Consider the following 12,500-nt stretch of genomic DNA (forward strand, 5'->3'; position numbering starts at 1 on the left):
AGCGCATTGATCGCACAAAACACTTCCAAACAGCCTCTCCATATTTACTACAGTTGTTAGTTAGAAGGCGTGCGTATATATATATATATATATATATATCTATATATATATATATATATATATATATATATATCTATATATATATATATATGCAATAAGATCACAGTAAACAGGTGATTTCAGAATATGCAAAACAACCACTGTGAAAGAATAGAGAAATTCCAAGCGATTTCGTGACTACTCACATTATCAAGGAACAATGAAAGTAATGCATCAAGGAAGGCATATAAAGGGTCTATCCCACACCTCACTATCACATCCCACGACAAAACAACACCTGACGCGCGACTCGTAAGAAAGGGAACACTGCAGCAGGCCCGCTGGCCCAACTAGACAGGTCCTTCACACAACCCACCAACAAAATATTCTACCCAAGAATTAAGAATTTTAAAATTTATTATATATCCAATGTATTATTAAATTCTTCCCAAATTCTATTAATTATAAATGGATCTAATTTATATAAACCAAAGGAAATATTCATATTATTGTCAAAACTGCTTTTTATGAAACAAGATTCAATTATATTTCTGTCGACCAAGGACTTGCTTGATACTACTTTCTCAACTTTTTGAAAATCAATTGGATGGTTAAAATCTCTTACATGAATAAATAGAGCATTGGAATCTTGTCCAGTTCTAATGCTATATTTATGTTGTTTTAATCTTAGTTCGAGATTTTTACCAGTTTGACCGTAATAAACTTTATCGTAAATTTTACAAGGAATCTTATAGACACATCCATCAGCATTTTGGGGGAAATTCTTTATCAAAAGTTTTTTTTTATTGTATCAAGATTTTTGAATACAACTTTAATATTAAAAGTCTTAAGAAGAGAAGGCATATCAACCAAGTTTTGATGGTAAGGGAGAACCAACATATTTTTAGTTGATAAATTAGACACATGTGCAACTCTTGGGTATTGAGGAAACGTTTCGCCACACAGTGGCTTCATCAGTCCATACAAAGGAGAAACTTGAAGAACAGGAGGAGAATGAGGTAATCAGTCCCTCAACCTTGAGTCGATGTGGTCAGTCCATCAATCTTGACTGAAGGCCTCACTTGAGATTCAGGACTACACAGACTGAAGGCCTCACTTGAGATTCAGGACTACACACACTGAAAGCCTCACTTGAGACTCAGGGGCACACAGACTGAAGGCCTCACTTGAGATTCAGGACTACACACACTGAAAGCCTCACTTGAGACTCAGGGCCACACAGACTGAAGGCCTCACTTGAGATTCAGGACTACACAGACTGAAGGCCTCACTTGAGACTCAGGACTATACAGACTGAAGGCCTCACTTGAGATTCAGGACTACACAGACTGAAGGCCTCACTTGAGATTCAGGACTACACACACTGAAAGCCTCACTTGAGACTCAGGGCCACACAGACTGAGTCACTACATTCACTGAGTGCTCTACACCAGCAGGACCACAGATAATAACGCTACGTTATATTACCCAAAATTTAAACAAATGCACCAGCTTCAATTTTCAACAGGCAGGCAGAGGTAAAAAACCGTTTGGTCCGTTTAATAGTAGTTAATTACTTGGTCTGAAAGCCTATTAACTACACAAGGGTCATTAAGGCTGCGTGTTACCTGTGCACCACCGGTAAAGGATACTCAAGAGCCACGTAAGTATCCCTGTCTTCTATCCCTGTCGTTTATCCACTATAATCCATCTTTTCCATAATTACTATCGTATTTGCTGTGTCTGTTTCGTAAGGTGAAGTCCAGGATGTTTCCTTAATTCATGGTATAACTTAACAAATCTTTGATGACAGTTGTGTTGTAGAGGTCTAAGCCGTGCTCAGACCTCTCCTGAGTTTTGCTCACACCTCTACAACACAGTTGTCATCAAAGATTTGTTAAGTTATACCATGAATTAAGGAAAGATCCTGGACTTCACCTTACGAAACAGACACAGCAAATACGATAGTAATTATGGAAAAGGTGGAATATAGTGGAAAAATGAACATGTTATTAGAAGACAGGGGAACTTACGTGCTCTTAACACTTATAGTAGCCATTAAACTCTCAGTGTGTATACACACAGAGGTATACATCACAATGGAAAGAGAGAGAGAGTGAGAGAGAGAGAGAGAGAGAGAGAGAGAGAGAGAGAGAGAGAGAGAGAGAGAGAGAGAGAGAGAGAGAGAGAGAGAGAGAGAGAGAGAGAGAGAGAGAGAGGGGAAGGGGACGACTCCAAGGAAATTGTACCGGTGAACAATTTGGTAAAATTAACCAGGAGCAAATAGCCTTCGTGGAAATGTGTTGACTCCGAGGAGGTGGATCAATATTGACCAGGAGTGGCCGGCTTGAGAGACACCTGGACATCTCTCACGGGTGCACTGTGCACCTATCACACGTATCGTCAAGGACACCGTGCACCTACCACACACCATCAGGTGCACCATCCACCCACTACATACACCGTCAAGTGATGTGTGCACCCACAGAAAAGTATATCACTCAATACAAGAAGTAGTTGAGGCTCGATCCTCAGTCTTCAGTACACGGTCCACCAGGTTATTGTTGTCAGTACTTACAGAACTGGAGATCACAGATGCTTGAGGTACCCGACCTCTCAAGGTATGGAGAAGCCAGCTTCAAGCTTGTGCTCAATGATCCAAACGGGTTTGCCGCTTCACTGAGTAAATAATGATTACTCTCCACTAAGTTATCATACAGAGAGAGAGAGAGAGAGAGAGAGAGAGAGAGAGAGAGCTGAAGTAGGTAACAATTCTTAACTTATACGTAAATAAAGTTAGGAACCTTAACCTAACTTGTAAAACCCTGTGTGTGTGTGTGTGTGTGTGTGTGTGTGTGTGTGTGTGTGTGTAAGAGAGAGAGAGAGAGCTGAAGTAGGTAACAATTCTTAACTTATACGTAAATAAAGTTAGGAACCTTAACCTAACTTGTAAAACCCTGTGTGTGTGTGTGTGTGTGTGTGTGTGTGTGTGTGTGTGTGTGTAAGAGAGAGAGAGAGAGAGAGAGAGAGAGAGAGAGAGAGAGAGAGAGAGAGAGAGAGAGAGAGAGAGAGAGAGAGAGAGAGAGAGGAGGCGGTATGAGAGAAGGAAATGGACGTGAAGTGTATGAGGAAGCGGATGATCCAGGAGAGGAGGTGGTGGCACTGGGGAGAGGAAGATGGGGAGTAGAGAGAGAGGGGCGCTAAGTCTGGGGAGACGACCATCTTTACACACTACTGACTAAAACACCCAAGAATCACTGCCAAGAGTCACCCCAACAACCACTGCCAAGAGTCACCCCAACAACCACTGCCAAGAGTCACCCCAACAACCACTGCCAAGTCACCCCAACAACCACTGCCAAGTCACCACAACAACCACTGCCAAAGAATCACCACAACAACCACTGCCAAGAGTCACCACAACAACCACTGCCAAGAGTCACCCCAACAACCACTGCCAAGAGTCACCACAACAACCACTGCCAAGAGTCACAACAACCACTGCCAAGTCACCCCAACAACCACTGCCAAGAGTCACCCCAACAACCACTGCCAAGTCACCCCAACAACCACTGCCAAAGAATCACCACAACAACCACTGCCAAGAGTCACCACAACAACCACTGCCAAGTCACCCCAACAACCACTGCCAAAGAATCACCACAACAACCACTGCCAAGAGTTACCACAACAACCACTGCCAAGTCACCCCAACAACCACTGCCAAGAGTCACCACAACAACCACTGCCAAGTCACCACAACAACCACTGCCAAGTCACCACAACAACCACTGCCAAGAGTTACCACAACAACCACTGCCAAGTCACCCCAACAACCACTGCCAAGTCACCCCAACAACCACTGCCAAGTCACCCCAACAACCACTGCCAAGAGTCACCCCAACAACCACTGCCAAGTCACCACAACAACCACTGCCAAGAGTCACCACAACAACCACTGCCAAGAGTCACCCCAACAACCACTGCCAAGTCACCACAACAACCACTGCCAAGAGTCACCCCAACAACCACTGCCAAGAGTCACCCCAACAACCACTGCCAAGAGTCACCACAACAACCACTGCCAAAAGTCACCCCAACAACCACTGCCAAGAGTCACCCCAACAACCACTGCCAAGAGTCACCCCAACAACCACTGCCAAGTCACCACAACAACCACTGCCAAGAGTCACCACAACAACCACTGCCAAGTCACCCCAACAACCACTGCCAAAGTCACCACAACAACCACTGCCAAGAGTCACCACAACAACCACTGCCAAAGAGTCACCACAACAACCACTGCCAAAGAGTCACCACAACAACCACTGCCAAGTCACCACAACAACCACTGCCAAGAGTCACCACAACAACCACTGCCAAGTCACCACAACAACCACTGCCAAGAGTCACCCCAACAACCACTGCCAAGTCACCACAACAACCACTGCCAACAGTCACCACAACAACCACTGCCAAGTCACCCCAACAACCACTGCCAAGTCACCACAACAACCACTGCCAAAGAGTCACCACAACAACCACTGCCAAGAGTCACCCCAACAACCACTGCCAAGAGTCACCCCAACAACCACTGCCAAAGAGTCACCACAACAACCACTGCCAAAGAGTCACCACAACAACCACTGCCAAGAGTCACCACAACAACCACTGCCAAGTCACCCCAACAACCACTGCCAAAGAGTCACCACAACAACCACTGCCAAGAGTCACCCCAACAACCACTGCCAAAGAGTCACCACAACAACCACTGCCAAGAGTCACCACAACAACCACTGCCAAGAGTCACCACAACAACCACTGCCAAGTCACCCCAACAACCACTGCCAAGTCACCACAACAACCACTGCCAAAGAGTCACCACAACAACCACTGCCAAGAGTCACCACAACAACCACTGCCAAGAGTCACCACAACAACCACTGCCAAAGAGTCACCACAACAACCACTGCCAAGTCACCACAACAACCACTGCCAAGTCACCCCAACAACCACTGCCAACAGTCACCACAACAACCACTGCCAACAGTCACCACAACAACCACTGCCAAGAGTCACCACAACAACCACTGCCAAGTCACCCCAACAACCACTGCCAAGAGTCACCCCAACAACCACTGCCAAGAGTCACCACAACAACCACTGCCAAGTCACCCCAACAACCACTGCCAAGAGTCACCCCAACAACCACTGCCAACAGTCACCACAACAACCACTGCCAAGTCACCCCAACAACCACTGCCAACAGTCACCACAACAACCACTGCCAAGAGTCACCCCAACAACCACTGCCAAGAGTCACCACAACAACCACTGCCAACAGTCACCACAACAACCACTGCCAAGTCACCCCAACAACCACTGCCAAGAGTCACCCCAACAACCACTGCCAACAGTCACCACAACAACCACTGCCAAGTCACCCCAACAACCACTGCCAAGAGTCACCCCAACAACAACTGCCAAGAGTCACCACAACAACCACTGCCAAGTCACCCCAACAACCACTGCCAAGTCACCCCAACAACCACTGCCAAGAGTCACCCCAACAACCACTGCCAAGTCACCACAACCACCACTGCCAAGAGTCACCCCAACAACCACTGCCAAGAGTCACCCCAACAACCACTGCCAAGTCACCACAACAACCACTGCCAAGAGTCACCACAACAACCACTGCCAAGTCACCCCAACAACCACTGCCAAGAGTCACCCCAACAACCACTGCCAAGAGTCACCACAACAACCACTGCCAAGAGTCACCCCAACAACCACTGCCAAGAGTCACCACAACAACCACTGCCAAGTCACCACAACAACCACTGCCAAGTCACCACAACAACCACTGCCAAGTCACCCCAACAACCACTGCCAAGAGTCACCACAACAACCACTGCCAAGAGTCACCCCAACAACCACTGCCAAGAGTCACCACAACAACCACTGCCAAGAGTCACCACAACAACCACTGCCAAGTCACCACAACAACCACTGCCAAGTCACCACAACAACCACTGCCAAGAGTCACCCCAACAACCACTGCCAAGAGTCACCACAACAACCACTGCCAAGAGTCACCACAACAACCACTGCCAAGTCACCACAACAACCACTGCCAAGTCACCACAACAACCACTGCCAAGTCACCCCAACAACCACTGCCAAGAGTCACCACAACAACCACTGCCAAGAGTCACCACAACAACCACTGCCAAGTCACCACAACAACCACTGCCAAGTCACCACAACAACCACTGCCAAGAGTCACCACAACAACCACTGCCAAGAGTCACCACAACAACCACTGCCAAGTCACCACAACAACCACTGCCAAGAGTCACCACAACAACCACTGCCAAGTCACCCCAACAACCACTGCCAAGAGTCACCACAACAACCACTGCCAAGAGTCACCACAACAACCACTGCCAAGAGCCACCCCAACAACCACTGCCAAGAGTCACCCCAACAACCACTGCCAAGAGTCACCACAACAACCACTGCCAAGAGTCACCACAACAACCACTGCCAAGAGTCACCACAACAACCACTGCCAAGAGTCACCCCAACAACCACTGCCAAGAGTCACCCCAACAACCACTGCCAAGTCACCACAACAACCACTGCCAAGAGTCACCACAACAACCACTGCCAAGAGTCACCACAACAACCACTGCCAAGAGTCACCCCAACAACCACTGCCAAGAGTCACCCCAACAACCACTGCCAAGAGTCACCACAACAACCACTGCCAAGAGTCACCACAACAACCACTGCCAAGAGTCACCCCAACAACCACTGCCAAGAGTCACCACAACAACCACTGCCAAGTCACCCCAACAACCACTGCCAAGAGTCACCACAACAACCACTGCCAAGAGTCACCACAACAACCACTGCCAAGTCACCCCAACAACCACTGCCAAGAGTCACCACAACAACCACTGCCAAGAGTCACCCCAACAACCACTGCCAAGTCACCACAACAACCACTGCCAAGAGTCACCACAACAACCACTGCCAAGAGTCACCCCAACAACCACTGCCAAGTCACCCCAACAACCACTGCCAAGAGTCACCACAACAACCACTGCCAAGAGTCACCACAACAACCACTGCCAAGAGTTACCCCAACCACTGCCAAGAGTCACCACAACAACCACTGCCAAGTCACCCCAACAACCACTGCCAAGAGTCACCACAACAACCACTGCCAAGTCACCCCAACAACCACTGCCAAGAGTCACCACAACAACCACTGCCAAGAGTCACCACAACAACCACTGCCAAGTCACCCCAACAACCACTGCCAAGAGTCACCCAACAACCACTGCCAAGAGTCACCACAACAACCACTGCCAAGAGTCACCACAACAACCACTGCCAAGAGTCACCACAACAACCACTGCCAAGTCACCACAACAACCACTGCCAAGAGTCACCCCAACAACCACTGCCAAGTCACCCCAACAACCACTGCCAAGAGTCACCCCAACAACCACTGCCAAGTCACCCCAACAACCACTGCCAAGTCACCCCAACAACCACTGCCAAGAGTCACCACAACAACCACTGCCAAGAGTCACCCCAACAACCACTGCCAAGAATCACCACAACAACCAATGCCAAGTCACCCCAACAACCACTGCCAAGAGTCACCCCAACAACCACTGCCAAGAGTCACCACAACAACCACTGCCAAGAGTCACCCCAACAACCACTGCCAAGTCACCCCAACAACCACTGCCAAGTCACCCCAACAACCACTGCCAAGAGTCACCCCAACAACCACTGCCAAGAGTCACCCCAACAACCACTGCCAAGAATCACCACAACAACCAATGCCAAGTCACCCCAACAACCACTGCCAAGAGTCACCCCAACAACCACTGCCAAGAGTCACCACAACAACCACTGCCAAGAGTCACCCCAACAACCACTGCCAAGTCACCCCAACAACCACTGCCAAGTCACCCCAACAACCACTGCCAAGAGTCACCCCAACAACCACTGCCAAGAGTCACCCCAACAACCACTGCCAAGAATCACCACAACAACCAATGCCAAGTCACCCCAACAACCACTGCCAAGAGTCACCCCAACAACCACTGCCAAGAGTCACCCCAACAACAGCCACACACGTACACACATTAACGCCACACACGTACACACATTAACGCCACACACGTACACACATTAACAACAATAAGGGTGGACGAGAGCCAAGAGTCACCACAACAACAGCCACACACGTAACAACAGCCACACACGTACACACATTAACAACAATAAGAGTCACCACAACAACAGCCACACACGTAACAACAGCCACACACGTACACACATTAACAACAATAAGGGTGGACGAGAGGCTTGAACCGTGGTCACTCTCCTTCACACTTCTGTTCCTTCATTGACAATTCTTTATTGCAACTTAATTTGAGTTCACAAGTAACTCATACTTAGTCAGAAGAAACTTACGACGACGTTTCGCCCAGTTCCAAACCACTGACAAGTCACAATATCTGTATAGTGTTCCAGCCACGGTATTGTAACTTTGTATTCCATAACACACGTGTGCAACACTTGGGTATCTTTATTCTGGAGACGTTTCGCCCACCAGTGGCTTTACCAGAATAAACCCAAGTGTTGCAAAAGTGCTTTATTTATCAACTTACCGGTTTTCTATATCATTTATTCATACCAAACCAAGAAGGTTTATTGAAGACAAGTATCTGTCAAAATATTTTAAATTTCCTCTTTTAGTTAGGGGAGGTTCGACGGGACTGAAGTGAAGACTGTCCCCCCTCCCCCCGTCACTAGGGGTCAGGGGGAAGTGTGGACAAACTAAGAAGTGTGAGGAGCTGTGGAAAAAGAGCCCCGACTCTTTTCTCTACAACTCAAAACGTTAGTCTCCAGAGATATTCTTTGTCAGTCCCCACTTCCCTCCTCACCCCTTGTGGGTCTTACCTGTGAGTCTTTATTTCAGTTCACTCCCCTCGGACCTTCCACGTGAATTTCACTCATTTCAAATTGCAAGAGCCATACAATCAATATTTTTAACTCGAGGTCCTAATCTACTGATGTACCGTTGACTAGCCTCGAGTGTTTACCTATTGCCGGAGCCCGGCCCTGGCTCCTTGTTAATTATCACGAGGTTGCAGAGGAGTTTAGTGCTCTTAGTAACGTCAAATTCCGTTCAATGGTGTTCTGTATAGTAATTTCATTCTCTGGGCTCTGGTGGCCTGGTGGTTAACGCTCTCGCTTCACACGGTGAGGGCCTGGGTTCGATTCCCAGCCAGAGTAGAAACATTGGACGTGTTTCTTTCAACCTGTTGTCTATGTTCCCCATCAGTAAAATGGGTACCTGGGTGTTAGTCGACTGGTGTGGGTCGCATCCTGGGACACTGACCTAAGGAGGCCTGGTCACAGACCGGGCCGCGGGGGCATTGATCCCCGGAACTCTCTCCAGGTAATCTTCGGGTCTTTTCTCTGTTTTGATGATGAGTCTGGCATTGTGCCATGGTGTAATGTGGGAATGTTTGTCCCAATGAACTGTACAGATGTTGCTTGTTTTGTGGGTTCTACAGGCATGTGTTAGTGTTGTAGGACCTACAAGCGTGTGTTTGTAGTACTGTGGGACCTACAAGCGTGTGTTCGTAGTGTTGTGGGACCTACAAGCATGTGTTCGCAGTGTTGTGGGACCTACAAGCATGTGTTTGCAGTGTTGTAGGACCTACAAGCATGTGTTTGCAGTGTTGTGGGACCTACAAGCATGTGTTCGCAGTGTTGTGGGACCTACAAGCATGTGTTTGCAGTGTTGTGGGACCTACAAGCATGTGTTTGCAGTGTTGTGGGACCTACAAGCATGTGTTTGCAGTGTTGTGGGACCTACAAGCATGTGTTCGCAGTGTTGTGGGACCTACAAGCATGTGTTGGTAGTGTTGTAGGATCTACAAATGCACAGGTGCCTCGGAATTCTGGTGAGATCGTGTTTGGTCTCTCTAATATAAGAGTATATTAGAGATTTAACACAATTTCACCCCCCACACCAGTCGACTAACACCCAGGTACCTACTTGCTGCTAGGTGAACAGGGACAGCAGGTGTAAGGAAACAGGTCCAATATTTCCACCCATACAGCACCAACCAGTGCTTCAAAAAACGACAATAATATCCTCTATCCCCTCTGTTAAATGCCCCAAGTAGTGCCTCAAAAAAAACGACAATAATATCCTCTATCCCCTCTGTTAAATGCCCCAAGTAGTGCTTCAAAAAAAACGACAATAATATCCTCTATCCCCTCTGTTAAATGCCCCAAGTAGTGCCTCAAAAAAAACGACAATAATATCCTCTATCCCCTCTGTTAAATGCCCCAAGTAGTGCCTCAAAAAAAACGACAATAATATCCTCTATCCCCTCTGTTAAATGCCCCAAGTAGTGCCTCAAAAAAAACGACAATAATATCCTCTATCCCCTCTGTTAAATGCCCCAAGTAGTGCTTCAAAAAACGACAATAATATCCTCTATCCCCTCTGTTAAATGCCCCAAGTAGTGCCTCAAAAAAACAAACGACAATAATATCCTCTATCCCCTCTGTTAAATGCCCCAAGTAGTGCCTCAAAAAAAACGACAATAATATCCTCTATCCCCTCTGTTAAATGCCCCAAGTAGTGCTTCAAAAAACGACAGTAATATCCTCTATCCCCTCTGTTAAATGCCCCAAGTAGTGCTTCAAAAAAACGACAATAATATCCTCTATCCCCTCTGTTAAATGCCCCAAGTAGTGCTTCAAAAAAAAACGACAATAATATCCTCTATCCCCTCTGTTAAATGCCCCAAGTAGTGCTTCAAAAAAAAAACGACAATAATATCCTCTATCCCCTCTGTTAAATGCCCCAAGTAGTGCCTCAAAAAAAAAAAACGACAATAATATCCTCTATCCCCTCTGTTAAATGCCCCAAGTAGTGCTTCAAAAAACGACAATAATATCCCCTTTCCCCTCTGTTAAATGCCCCAAGTAGTGCTTCAAAAAACGACAATAATATCCCCTTTCCCCTCTGTTAAATGCTCCAAGTAGTGCTTCAAAAAACGACAATAATATCCCCTTTCCCCTCTGTTAAATGCCCCAAGTAGTGCTTCAAAAAACGACAATAATCCCCCTTCCCCTCTGTTAAATGCCCCAAGTAGTGCTTCAAAAAACGACAATAATCCCCCTTCCCCTCTGTTAAATGCCCCAAGTAGTGCTTCAAAAAACGACAATAATCCCCCTTCCCCTCTGTTAAATGCCCCAAGTAGTGCTTCAAAAAACGACAATAATCCCCCTTCCCCTCTGTTAAATGCCCCAAGTAGTGCTTGTAAAACATCAGCAATATCCTACACACTGTCGAATATACTAACATATACTTGTAAAAACATCATCCCACACTCTTTTCAATGTCCAAAACCAGTGCTTGCAAAACGACAAAATCTCCCAATGTTTTGATATCAGTGCTTGTAAAACGACAATAATATCCTCTACACTGTTGAATCCACTCAACAGTGATTGAAAAAACGAACCATAATATTGATAACCATCATACTGTCGTATACACATCCATTTTCCACCAATTATTGAAACCTTTACCTGAATTCAATAATAGTCTTTTAGAGTTAAACCATATATATATATATATATATATATATATATATATATATATATATATATATATATATATATATATATACATATATATATATATATATATATATATATATATATATATATATATATATATATATATATATATATATATATATATATATATATATATATATATATATAGTATATATATATATATATATATATATATATATATATATATATATATATATATATATATATATATATATATATATATATATGTGATATCAGAATATGCAAAATGCGAAATTCCAAGCGCTTTCGAGACTTCTCACATTATCAAGGAACTTGATAGTTTCTTGATATTGTCTTTATAGCACTTGGAATTTAGCTATTCTTTCACGGTGATTGATTTGCATACATAAATATATACATACACACAGGAGAAGGGGTTACTAGCCCCTTGCTCCCGGCATTTTAGTTGCCTCTTACGACACGACTTACGGAGGAAAAATTCTTCTCCACTTCCCCCATGGAACGATATCAAAATTTTTGCCAATACCGACACTTTTCCTATATTATTTATTTTTAACATAATGACAGCGTTCAATACATAAGGGAATGTTTATTACACAGTGGATATTAAATAAGACAGGAAGGTTAAATATTAAATAAATTAATTTCTCTGAGTTGATAATGTTATTACTCGTTACTTGGTCTCTTGTGTTAGTTACTGCTTGGTAAAGGTACTTGTTGATAGTGTGTATACTCACCTCACGAATGTGAGGGTTACTTACACACAGTGGTGAGAGAGAGAG

General features: G+C 45.5%; 2 protein-coding genes across 6 annotated transcripts in view; one reads left to right on the plus strand and one right to left on the minus strand.

Moving 5' to 3' along the window:
- The window catches only part of fry (Protein furry), a 342,675-nt gene that overhangs the window by 206,305 nt on the left and 123,870 nt on the right, over nt 1-12,500 (minus strand). The gene's annotated exons all lie outside the window — the stretch shown is intronic.
- LOC128698482 (thyrotropin-releasing hormone receptor-like) overlaps nt 1-12,500 on the plus strand; it is a 76,793-nt gene that overhangs the window by 63,615 nt on the left and 678 nt on the right. The window lies entirely within an intron of this gene.

This window comes from Cherax quadricarinatus, chromosome 88, assembly GCF_038502225.1.
Source record: "Cherax quadricarinatus isolate ZL_2023a chromosome 88, ASM3850222v1, whole genome shotgun sequence".
In the NCBI taxonomy this organism is placed as follows: domain Eukaryota; kingdom Metazoa; phylum Arthropoda; class Malacostraca; order Decapoda; family Parastacidae; genus Cherax; species Cherax quadricarinatus.